Raw genomic sequence first — 12753 nt, forward strand, 5'->3', positions numbered from 1 at the left:
AATTAATTACACATGTAGTACTTGTTATTTGGGGGCGCTGTGGTGCAGTGCGTTGAACCGGGCCCTGCTCTCTGGTGGGTCTGGGGTTCGAGTCCTGCTTGGGGTGCCTTGTGGTGGACTGGCGTCCTGTCCTGGGTGTGTCCCCTCCCCCTCCAGCCTTACGCCCTGCGTTGCCAGGTTGGGCTCTGGCTCCCTGTGACCCTGTATGGGATGAGCGGTTCAGACAGTGTGTGTGTGTATACTTGTTATTTACAAATAATATCATAACCAATGTCAACCATAGCCACGGTTTTGCTTCGTAACTCAGATATTCTAAAACAGGACAAAGATTCTTCAATTTGGGTTTGGTAAACGTCTCGTAATACCAACAGCCGGGTGTCTTTGACAAGTTTATGATCATGCACAAGTGCAAACTTAACATCGTTGTTAAAGTTGTTGAAGTAATACAAGACAAACAAACAAAGCAACTGTCCAGCTTAAGTTTCGTTCTCCAATGACGACTCCTCTGAGGGCATTCGGATTGTGACAACTGGGACAGGATCAGGTCTGCAACATTAAGTTCAAGTGTGTATAATGTCTGCAGTAGAATTGGATGCCTTGGAGGGAGATGCATTGTGGGAAGGCTCTTCGGAGGCCCGTAATCTTATCTCAGTCCTGGACTCCTGGGTGGGAAATCCGGCAGAGTGATTGCGCCGTTTATCTCGATGCGATGCCAGCTGTGCTATTAGATTGGGGCCCCCAGACTAGTGGATTAACAGCAATCCTTTGCCACGTCTGAAGATGCCCACAGGAACACACACAAGCGCGCAAACGCACACACCCCACTGCACACGGACGGAAGATTTTCCGTGGATTTTTGGAGCAGTCAGAGACGACTCAGCTGCATGGGCGATTCCTTGCTGTGCGCACGCACACCCTGCTCAGATAATGCTGCGTGTGAGTCGCTGCCAGCCGCGGCTGTGTCAGGAAATAATGTGTGTATGGCACTTGCAGGCACAGGCTCATTTCACAGGAGACACTGTCAGTGTCAGTGTATGTGAGAAAGATGTGCCAACATATGTGGATCGTGCAGCATGCAGATTGACTGTATAAAATGATCTAGAGTGATAATAGTGCGTATAACGGTAATATGCAGTATATGGTTTGATGTTAAATCGATGTTACTGCAGTCTGCTGGCCAGTTAAAGCATGCAGTGCATGTAAGTAACTAATACCGCTGGCTAGAAGACCCTGGTCCATGCTGCTAGGCCTCGGTGTTGGCATCTCCCATGGAACGCAATTTTATGGCATTTCCCAGCTGGACGTGGTCGCGTTCCACCTCCACTGTAGCAGCTCCAGTGTTTGGTTGGGGTGTGAAAGTAGAAGGGAGGCAAGGCCTCCTCTTACTCTCTGTGTGTGTGTGTGTGTGTGTGTGTGTGCGTGTGTGTGATGGTATTCCTCCCGGTGGGGGAGCCCTTCCTAGAGAGCTGACAGCGGCCTGCCAATGCCCCCGCCCTCCCGCTGGCATTTCGCACCGAGGCTACTGAGCCCTGCTGCGCTACACCGCTGTACCTTCACCACTCAGAAAGGGAGGCTGTAGGTGTCTAAATGAGACTTCCAGTGGAACGAAAACGCACCGGAAGGCAGCAGCCGAGAAAACGCAGCAGTTCCCTGCTCTCTGCGGCGCGTTCCCATTTCCATCTCCTGTTCCTTTTGTGTTCTGCTGAGCCGAAGAACAGCAAGTCCCTGTTTTCTTTATTTCATAACTACTGTGGATCCACTATTAGTTACGCAGAGTTCAGCGGGAGTCATGCAAGTCAAGTAAATGTACTCAGTCACATAAATGTTTTTATGATCTTGATGTGTGTTCAATCACCACCAGAGGTAATTCATGTCTTATTTTGAGCTCTGTGGTAGATAACATATCAACAACTTGAACATAGTGTTATATATGCTCTTTATCAAATGTCATTATAACTATAATACATTACGATTTTATGGTGCTATGTGTTTAATAATGTTATGTACATGTATTTTTAAAATGCCTCACTGGGCCTGCAGTGATTGAATAATGCACAATGATAGAGGGTATTTCCGGCGCTTAACAAAGAAAGGATATTTCCGTAAACTCCAAGGATAAGACCAAGCCTTGCGGTGCCTCTGCGTGAAACCTGAGGTGTTGTCCCCGGAGGCATGGTCTGCCTGGGGCCAGACTGCTGAGAGCCAGCAACGCTGCAAAATGTACATCATGAATAGTACTCTTCAGTACACAGTGCATACAGCCCTGGCCTGAAGAATCTAGCATCTTATAGATTCGGGATTTGACTGGCAAGTAAACAAATTGCCATTTTTATTGATTTTGCTAACACCATACTTTGAGTGATGAATACTTTTGGGAAAGTTCAACGTACACATACTTTGTGCCTAGGCCCTGCAAAACAGGCCCCTCAGTAACTATGAGCATCAACCAATTCATACCCATTCAAGTCAGTTCAGATCCCCAGAAGTGGAGCTACTGCTCCATCCCTGGGAAAGGTACTTACCTTGAATTGCCGTTGTAAATACCAACAGCTATTAATGGGTGAAAAAAATACCACAGGAGGCACTTTGGAAAAATTTGTACCCTCAGCTAAATGGAGCCGCTCTTGCTCTATCATCCTGTAACATCTGTGTCTGTCAGTCAAAAAGGTGAAAATAAGAACGTTAATGTGAGTAAATAATGTAATGCCTATTAAGAAGCTGAAAAAAGATGGAAGGGGATTAACTACAGGTTCATGTATTAGTAGCAAGCGCTGGTGGTTGAGGGATGGTTCCTAAGAATTAGTATAGTAAGAAAAGACAAGAGTATACACAGTAATGTGACAATTTTTTTCAGTGGTGTGCAGCTGGGTGGCATGGTGGCACAATGGGTGAAGCTGCTGCCTTACAGCTCCTGGGTAGTGGGCTCAGATGTGGATTTGAATCTGGGACACCATGTCACAAGTCATTTTTGATACTGAATGAACGGTACACAATTAAGGTAAAAACGGTAAAGGGTTATCAGCGTTCTTTTCTATTTGCTCTTCATCCTTGAATGGAAAATTTGGAGACTCAGACCAAGGCGGGAAGAAGAAGGAGGTAGCTCTGCATGTATAATTACACTCCTCTGGAACCAGACACAGGAAAATAACTATTATCTCTCCGAACCTTGTGCACACGTTTAGCTAGACATTGTTTCTTGGTTTCCTTGTCATGGAACCACAGGAAGCTTCAGGAAGCTGCAGGAAGCCATCTCCCATTTGTCTACATGGAGACATGAGACCATGTCAGCACAGCTGCTGCTACTGTGAGGAGGCCGGGATGATTAAAAGCATCTCTAACAAAATTGGTTATCCTCTGTTTCTTGGTCGGGAGCCCATGGTAAATTCCATGTCTGGCTAAACCCCCTTAAGTAGACACGGGCACATCTCTTATCTTTGCCATTGATAGCAGTGTGGTTTGCATCAGGTCTGGTCGCAGGTGAAAAGTGATGGGAGGAACGGGGTCTAGGATTAGTTAAGTGAGGTTAAAATAGGTTGGATTTGACTTGGCCTAGCATTTGTCGGTTTAAGGCTGGTTTACCTAGTTTCTCATGGAATGGGTGTTGCTTAGCTAGATCATGGTGGACTGGGATTCTACGTCTTTTTCACCTTTGAAAGGATGTGGTGATTTAATTTAGCTATTCAGGAGACTTTTCTTTGGTTTAGTTACGCAATTATGGCCCGGGGATGACTTAGTTAGGTTACAAAAGGATGGATTTCGCCTTAGGTTGGTTACCCAGGAAGCAATGCACTGGCTTTAGCTTGGCCCAGGGTGAAGTGGGTTGAGGCTGGTTTCACTTGATTATAGTGAGCTGCAGTTAGCCAGGATATGTTGGGATGAGCTTTTGGAAGCTAGGCTATGAAAGGATGGGTTTGACTTGGCTAGGTTAAGGATGCCTGGGATTGCTTACTGAGATGCACTGGGTTGAGACTGGTTTAGCTAGGGCATGGTGGGCTGAGATAGACTTGGCTAATCAAGAATGGCCCAGTTGAGACTCGGCTCATGTGAAACAAATGCTCACAGCTCATTATCCGTTGAGAGGACAATTTGAGAGCTGCTGGGGTGAGAGGAAGAATGAGACTTCTGTTTTGACACCAGCGATTAATCTGACTCGCTGATCCCTCTCGCTCTCGTCCCCTCAGTACCTCATAACAATGGCCTTTCCCATTACACCCAGGTGAGGAATGAACAACAAATAGAGCAAGGACGTTTGGAGGACACACACCCAGCAGGAGAAGTGTTTCCATCATATTACTATTATTGAGAGACCACTGGATGCTGCTGTACAGATGTTCCCCCCCTCAGACACAGGAACGGGGCAAGATAGGTTCTCGGGCTGGACTGTTTTCATACATCCTCCATGTGTGGACATGATTTATGGATGCAGGCAATCTGTCAGAGGCTGTCTGTTGACAGAGCACACAAAGCGGCCGCCTGCCGAAGACTTCCAGCACAGCCAAGCATGCTGTTTTATTCTGGATCGTTTGGCACTCTAATCAAGCGCATGTTTCCGCAGCTGAAAGCGTGTTTGCGAGTCTGGAACCGTCGCAAATCATAGCCGACCACAGCGATTACATGAATGCTGTTCTTTGCACATTGATGTGTGGTCTATGGATCGCATGCATGGCGTGTCAGTTTTCTTCACTAGGTGACTGCCAAGGCACTGCTTATGAGTACCAGACACACGAGGTAACTACACAAAGCATCTCCAGACATTTATCATTTGACAAATATCCCGTTACTTTGACAAACGTGTCTGTGAAAAATCATTATGCAAAGGAAAACCGTTTTATAGGTTTTATAGGTTTTATAGGTCACTGTGAGATAACAGGAGTGGGGAAGCAAAAAGTGGATTTACAGTTGTTTATTTCCTCAGTATTTAATATTTAACACAAAGTACAAAACAAAGCTCTCTAGTCAAGGTCAGCCAAAACAAAAAAAAACTAAACAACTATGCTACTAAAAATTAAAGTTGAAAAGTTCAATGCACAGATGAACCAAAAAATCCAGAGCTAACCCTTTAAAACTCCCAACGCTCTACAACCATAGAACTGCAGGTGGTCCTCGGATTACAACGGGGTTCCATTTCAACGATGCTGTCATAAGTCAAAAATCCCATTATATTATTTGGGCCGTAAGGATATATAAATAATCAACATGCATGAATGCTATGTTGTATGATCTTTTTATTTTTTAAACTAATTTCAGACTTTATTCAACCTAAAATACTAATACACAGTAAAAATATAAATACAGCTCACTATTGTCACGATTTCATGCTGAATTTCCACTTTCATTTCTACATATATTGCCTTCCACTTTTTCTTTTCAGCGCCAGCAGAAATCTCACTTTTTTTGCTCGCCGGCTATTTAAAATAAAAAGTAACTTGAAGGGAATCACAAATGAGAACTTTGGTAAGCAAACACAATCGCTGCTAGACCCCCAAATGCCAACTGAGACCAGATCAATGAGAAATATGGTGCCTTGCAGCAGTGTGGCCAGCTGACGTTATGGTACAGCATATGGAGCACTCCTTTTTAGACATCACGATCAAATGTCAGGGCTCTAAAATAATAAAAAATGGTTAATGAGATGGCCTGAGGTTCCAGGGGTTCATAAGTCACATATGTCAGAGTTGAAGAGCTACTCATATTTGAACCTTTTAAACTTGTACGGCTTTTATACTAAACGCTTTCGCCGAACTCCAGCATCCGTACGTAGTCTTTACTTTCACCTAATTGGCCACACCTGGTACTCACTATATTTATTTAGCTGACACTTTTTACCCCCAGACTTATTTATCCATTTATACAGCTGGGTAAATTTACTACAGCAATTTTCAGGTAAGTACATTGCCAAAAAATACTACACCAAGAGGTGGGAATCAAACCCACAACCTGTAGAGCCAAAGGCAGTAGCGCTAATTACTAGGCTACCAGCTGTTTTTGTTGCACTTTGTCCATCACCTCTGGTATGTAGGGCTGTGCCTAAGGCTCTAACCTGCCGCTGTCACATTTCAGCTATTGGCATCTTGAAGTTGATTTTTAAGACCATGTTGCTTTTGTCTGTGAACCAACCTTTGAGTTTTTCCAAACTTCAAAAACATGTGACATTTAGCATTTAACTTTCAAAAGATTAAAAAAAAAAAGAAAAAAAAAGGTGAATAACGCTCACTCGCATGTATTAATACGTCCGTTGCATACTGGGTGTGATTTCCTCATGACCATAAAGCTGTAATATAGTAATATTGAAAGTTATACCAACTATTGCCAATGTTCTGCATGCTCTTTGTAGCTGTCAATGATGACAAGCAGACGGAGTTTGAAAAAGCTAGAAAAACTCAGTTTATGCGCCACTTCGTCTGCAGTTAAGGCGCTTCCGTATTTTCGCAGCACTTAGATGCAATAAATGTGAATGTGCAGCAGCTCTTGCCAAGTATTTTCGTCATGCATATATTTTTTTTAATATATACAAGGCAAACAAGAAGTGCCATCAGATGCGGAGGTGCGGCAGCAGCGCTGTGGGAGTGGTAATGGGAAGTGGCAGCGCTCGCTGTAAGAGCGCATTGACAAACGCCGCGGAGCGATCTGATGCTCTCCGAGAGCCGTGTCACCTCTCGTGGCACGCAGGCGAGGCAACGCTCTCACAATTGCCTCATTAGGCCCGCGCTGATGTGCTCCCGCATCTTAGGTGCGTTGCTCCTAACTTGCTTCGAAATGGGAGAAATTGCATCAGGGCGTGCGTTTGCGTGGTTTCCCTTTGGAACACACAAAAAAGAGACATTTTTCGCTTGTCCTGCCCTTTTCTTTCCTCCCACAGTGACTCATTCTGGGAAAAGGAGCTAAACAATAATAATTAAGCCGCATCAAAGATGGTTTTGTTTCGTGTAATCTCTGCTAGGCATAACCTACAAAATGAATGAGTAAATAAACAAATAAATGAAATAATAAGAAGGGAAAAATATGTCCTGACACGAGTTGAGTGCGGATTGTTGCCTCCGGAAGCCAAGAGAACGAGGCTATTTTTAAGTGACGTCTAATTATTGTCTTTAAAATGAGCTTAATTCGAACCGAAATTGAAGGCGAAGCCAACGCGTGTCAGAAGTTTAGAGTACAAACGAAGGCGGAGATGAAGGAAATCACAGCACTCAATACTATCAGCAGCCACATATTCGCAGATTACATTTCACTATTGTTCATATACATGTCTAAACGTGACCCAGCCAAATTAAAACTGGATTTAAACAAAGTTTTCCTCCGACGAGTCTATAATTGGGTATGTCTGCTTTCGGTTCTGGGATCCAGGGTACGGCAAATGACGTGTGTTGCGCTGAGAAAATTTCGATCCGTCTCCCACGCGTGTGTTAAAGCACAACTCGGATTCAGTTTTTGATTAACTTACATGTTTCTGAACGTGTGTCTAACTGCTGCGATCCACACCAGAAACTCCCTTCAACTCAAGTTACCTTTTAGTTACTTGCATCTCAAGGTGTTTGTTCTCTGTATTGCTGTGACCAGACCCTGTTCAAATTAGAATTAATAACATGTTCAAGGCACTACAGGTGCGGGCCGGAGAAAGCCGCTATGCCATGTTCACACAGACGTTAATTGTCACTAGGTTCACCCTTGCAGCAAATTATGGGCGGAAATATTACAAGATGTTTCAGATTTTTATTCTGAGCAGAATTTAGACGTCAAAGATAAGTGGTGGGGGGTTGCAGGAGGGGGATTCCGAATTTGTGAAAAAGTCTTCCTGTTAGACATGACATTAAGGCCTGGCTTGTTAGCAGCAGACAGCTCAACGTCGGCGAGGAACTGACGCCGGAATGTTCCGGGCTGCGCTTAGCATCCGTGCTGCTCCGTGCGAGAGCCAGTGCCGGACTGAAGGAGACACGGTAATGAGGCGCAGCTGGTGACCACGGGGGGTACACCATGGCCTTGAGCAGACCCCCCACCCCCTTCACCAGGTGGTGTGCGGTGAGGGGGTGGAACACACGGGCCCTCTCAGAAACTAACACTTGCCATCGAGTGCTGGAGATCAGAAAGAAGCACGCTGGATCTGGGTCGATAAACGGGAGGAGGCGCAAATACGCAGTAGCGGACCGTGGGTCGATGTCGACACGGGACCGCTCGCGGACACGGAATCTGACATTATAACAACATAACGTGGAGCGTGTGATTCCGGAGACAGTGCAGTATGGATAGCGCCTCGAGACAAAAGACAAGGGGAAGAGAAAGACAGCGAGAAAACGGCGGTATTTTCTTTATCGTTCGTTGTTGCTTACCCAACATTTTCGTCCAAAGCGGTGGTGGTGTGCAGTCCTACTAGTTTGTATGCTTTGCTGGAGCAGTCGGGGCTAAATTCCCTCAGGGGCGCTCCCGGGATGCAGACCAGCTCCTAGTCCTTACCCACCAGGCTCCCCGCTGTGCCCAGAGCACACTTTCCAGCCAAAGTGGACGCCACGAGTCAGCTTCGTAACGTAATTCCGTAATTACACAGCGGCGCTTCCTCCGGGATTGATTAGAAGTTATTTTCCACGGGCATCGTCCCAAGCGCGTTAGCCCGCAGGCGATCGGATCGGGCCGAGATTCCCATGTCTAACGGGGCTCTCGGAAAGTTCCATCTGTGGAACGTGAAATGAAACACCCTGCAGATCCACCAAGTGAACTGTAAAATAAAAACTACCAGCTCTATAAATGGGTAAAACAGGGTAGGTAGATCATGGTAAAGAGCTGACATTGGAAGTCACCACGGATACAGATGTTAGTTACATGCAGAGCACTGTTTGATCCAATTTAACATGGGCTCGGGGGTCCAAGATGTTCGACCACATGGCAGTGTATTGCATTTACCCCCTTATAATTAGTCACAGTGACAGTCAAGGGGGTCCAACACTTGCCCTCATTATAAGCATTCCTACATTATGCTGAGTCACACTGTCTTGGGTCTACAGTGTACTTTCAGAGGTACTTTCTAATGTAGGCAATTTCTAAGCTGAGAGGTCTCCATGTGACACTGTTGGTCTAATAGCCCCAGGTTGTGTTTTTAAGGCAGCATATGGGTTATTGGCCACTAACAGCACTCTGAAGAGGCGAAGGGCGGAAGCGCTGAGATACTCTGAACGTTAGCCTCTTGTCGGGAATTCTCCGCCGCCTCCAGCTGCAGTGATTTCCAAGCGCGATGCGGGCTCGGCGATCGAGCCGCACGTGCGTCCGTCGCAGGCCGATCGCTCTTAGGAGACGTACCAGAGACCGACGGACAGGGTGGCTTCCATTTTCCTGAGGAATGCTGGAACGCGTCCATTGTCGGGCCCCACGGGAGCAAAGGGGACGGGCTTAAAAGAGAATCCCATTATGATTCGTCAAGTCATTTCACACCCGTTTCTTTATTTATTTTCGGCAGGCTAGCCGCAGAGTGGATTAGCGGTGCGAGGAGCCCTGCCCCCCCCATCCCCCGCAAACCGTTTTTGAATCCCCCTTTCTGACATCTATTAAGTAGGACTCGTAATCTTATCCGCCACTGACCTGTGTTACGGCTCTAAATTTGGGCGCGGAGATCTAAATTTAGCAGCCCGCAAATTTCATTCACGTAACGGGGGACTTCGAGATTTTTTACACTGCCCCTCGACAAGGCAAATTGAATTCCCATCACCTAAAAATACAAACTAAAAATAATAAAGGAGGGGGGAAAATGGCAGAACCTACAAAGTGTGGCTCGGCGAGCGCGTCGGGGGACTTTCATTGACCGGCTCGGCGGGGAGGCAGGCCGTCACCGTTAGCGACCGGCCGAATTAGCAGCTGCCAGAATAAAGGAGGATGCTGATTGGCTCCTGCTTGGAGGGCTCTGGGCAGTAAGGGGTCACACTGCTGTGGACCAGCATCTCTATGGCACTGAGCAATGGTGGCAGGCGCCCCGTGTAGAGCTGGAGGGGATGGGGATGGGGATGGGGATGGGGATGGGGTAACCCCCCCCACCCACACACACACACACACACACACCCACACACTCATACACCTGCTATTTGGCCAGGCTGTCTGGCCTCGGGTCGTGGCTCAGATCGATTCCGGGAGGGGGTGGCGGCCAGTTCGCGGGCCTGCTTCTTTTCCATTGCCGCTGCTCTGTGAATAACCACGTCACGCTGTCATAATCTAAGCGATGCGGAACACCTGCCGAGAGTCACGTGGCGCAGTGTGAATGCCCCGCCCCGGGTCGCCTCGATTGTTATGGTTATATATGCAGCATGCAGCAATTATGTTAAACTCCCTCCTCTTTAGATGACAGAGAGCCATTATAGAGCACAAAGCGAACCTCCCGCTAGTGTTTCGCACAGCTGAACATCCCTCTTTTTGAGCTCTGTAATCAAACAATAGATATTTTGAAAAGCTCCATTATTGCAAAATGGCTCCATCATCATCGTGTCGGGCGCCGCGCGCCGAGGGAGGAAGACGAATGTGTTGCGCTGCTCGAAAACAATAACCCGCCGTTCGTCGGACGGCGACCGTAGGCCGCGCGGCGGGCCCCGTCCCACGGCTCTGCGCGTGCACGCGCGCGCGAGGGTGTCGGAGCGCGGCCGCGTCTCGGCAGCTTCTTGGGAGCGCTATTGATCCCCATCGACCCGTCTGCTCTGCTTGCAGACGTGGGCTAATTCTGCCTGTTGGTTTATCAGTTGACATTTTTATCGCTTCAACTTGCTTTTTCGCTGAATGGATCTATAGCCGCTGTTGAAAATGGCCGGCGTCCCTCCCCCGCCCCCCCGCGCACCCGGCTCCGGAACGGTCCTCCCGCCTCTTCATTCATGTAGTTGCAACGCGGCGTACCGCCCATGAGCCTCGTGACTCTACTACCGCGGCACGTTCCGCGTGTAACGCGGCCTCTGATGCGGCCTCAGCCGCTACCAGCCGATCCTCAGCTATTGAAGACCGAGATGTTTCGCCCGCCGTTGCAGAAGCATGGCAATTTCAAGCCTTCGTGCACGTCTGAAGCAGATACGGGTCCGGTTTCGGAGCTCCGGGCCGTGAGATTCATCCCGAAATACGCAGCGAGCGGTTGTGGAAAAGCAAAGGGTGCGGCGGCGGCGCGAATAGTTCAAGAAGGAAGCGCGACGGGTAGAGTTGGAACCTCGCGTCTTCTTGGCTGCGGGTTCAGACGTGGGTTTAAATCCTGCTTACTCTGTCTGTGTAGAATGACGGCACTGGGGTTTGCGTGGGTTTCCCCCAGGAGCTCTGGTTTCCTCCCACGGTACAAAGATGTGTGTTTCAGGTGACTTACCCACCCTATCCATATTGCCTCTGTAGGAGTGTGTGTGTGTATATATACTGTATCACACACACACACATTTTCAGAACCGCTTGTCCCTTACGGGGTCACAGGGAACCGGAGCCTACCCGGCAACACAGGGCGTAAGGCCAGAGGGGGAAGGGGACACACCCAGGACGGGACGCCAGTCCGTCACAAGGCACCCCAAGCGGGACTCGAACCCCAGACCCACCGGAGAGTAGGACTGCGGTCCAACCCACTGCGCCACCGCACCCCCCTATATACTGTATCTCATACCATAATCCACTGTGGACAAAGGCATCTGCTAAGTATGAGTGTTTAATAAAAAACCTCTTGGTCAGTGGCTGCGCTTTGTGCTCTATTGACATGGGTGAAATTCAAGAAGAATTAAAGAATCCGGAGCTTTTTCCAGGAGACACAGCCGAAAAGCTTAAGGTTCGAGTCGTTTTGAATCATCGGTCAGTTATTGCCGTGACCCAGCTGCCCGTACGCGTGTAAGACGGGGGCCTCGACCCCCCAGCTGCTCACGGCGTGGGCCAGAGGAGCCGGTTCTGTGATCCATGCTAACCTCCACAGAGAGCCTGCAACATGGATCAGCGTCCCCTAATAAAACCATCAAGGCTGAACGGGGCGCTCTACGCTGTCGTGTTTCTAGCGGTACTGCCCGAGGAAAAGAGGAGCTGAAGTGGCAGGATCTGTCTTTTGGGATGAGATAAATTTTTTGGGACGTGGCTGCGGATGCAAGTGTGCATGCAGGAAAAGTGGCGACGCAGAAAGGAGCAGAAAACCACAATACACACCCACCATGTATAACCACAATCTCTCGAGTTACCCGTTTATTAAATGGAACAAAAGCAGTATTTTCATAAAAGACCTTACATTTACTCATTTTGCTGACAATTTTATACAGGGTGACTTGCAATGCAGGGGGTGCGGTGGCGCAGTGGGTTGGGCCGCAGTCCTGCTGTCCGGTGGGTCTGGGGTTCGAGTCCCGCTTGGGGTACCTTGCGACGGACTGGCGTCCCGTCCTGGGTGTGTCCCCTTCCCCCTCAGGCCTTACGCCCTGTGTTGCCGGGTAGGCTCCGGTTCCCCGTGACCCCGTACGGGACAAGCGGTTCTGAAAATGTGTGTGTGTGTGTGTGTGTGTGTGTGTGTGTGTGTGTGTGTGTGTGTGTGTGTGACTTGCAATGCTAAGCGATATGGGGATGATGGTACAGCAAGTAGCGCTGCTGTCTCATAGCATCTGGATCGTGCAAGAGAACATGGGTTTGATCCCTGTTCAGTCTGCGTGGAGTTCGCATGTTCTCCCCCTATCAGTGTGTATTTCCTGCTGGTGCTCTGGTTTCCTCCCACACTCCAAATACGTGCTGTTCACCCATAGTGTGTGAGTGTCAGAGAGAGTGTGTTCCACTAATGTATGGATGAGTGACCCACTG

The 12753-nt window shown here is 48.2% G+C and overlaps 1 protein-coding gene across 1 annotated transcript in view; it reads left to right on the forward strand.

Moving 5' to 3' along the window:
- thsd7aa (thrombospondin, type I, domain containing 7Aa) overlaps positions 1–12753 on the forward strand; it is an 87095-nt gene that overhangs the window by 26458 nt on the left and 47884 nt on the right. The gene's annotated exons all lie outside the window — the stretch shown is intronic.

The sequence above is a fragment of the Scleropages formosus genome, chromosome 23, assembly GCF_900964775.1.
Source record: "Scleropages formosus chromosome 23, fSclFor1.1, whole genome shotgun sequence".
Lineage (NCBI taxonomy): Eukaryota > Metazoa > Chordata > Actinopteri > Osteoglossiformes > Osteoglossidae > Scleropages > Scleropages formosus.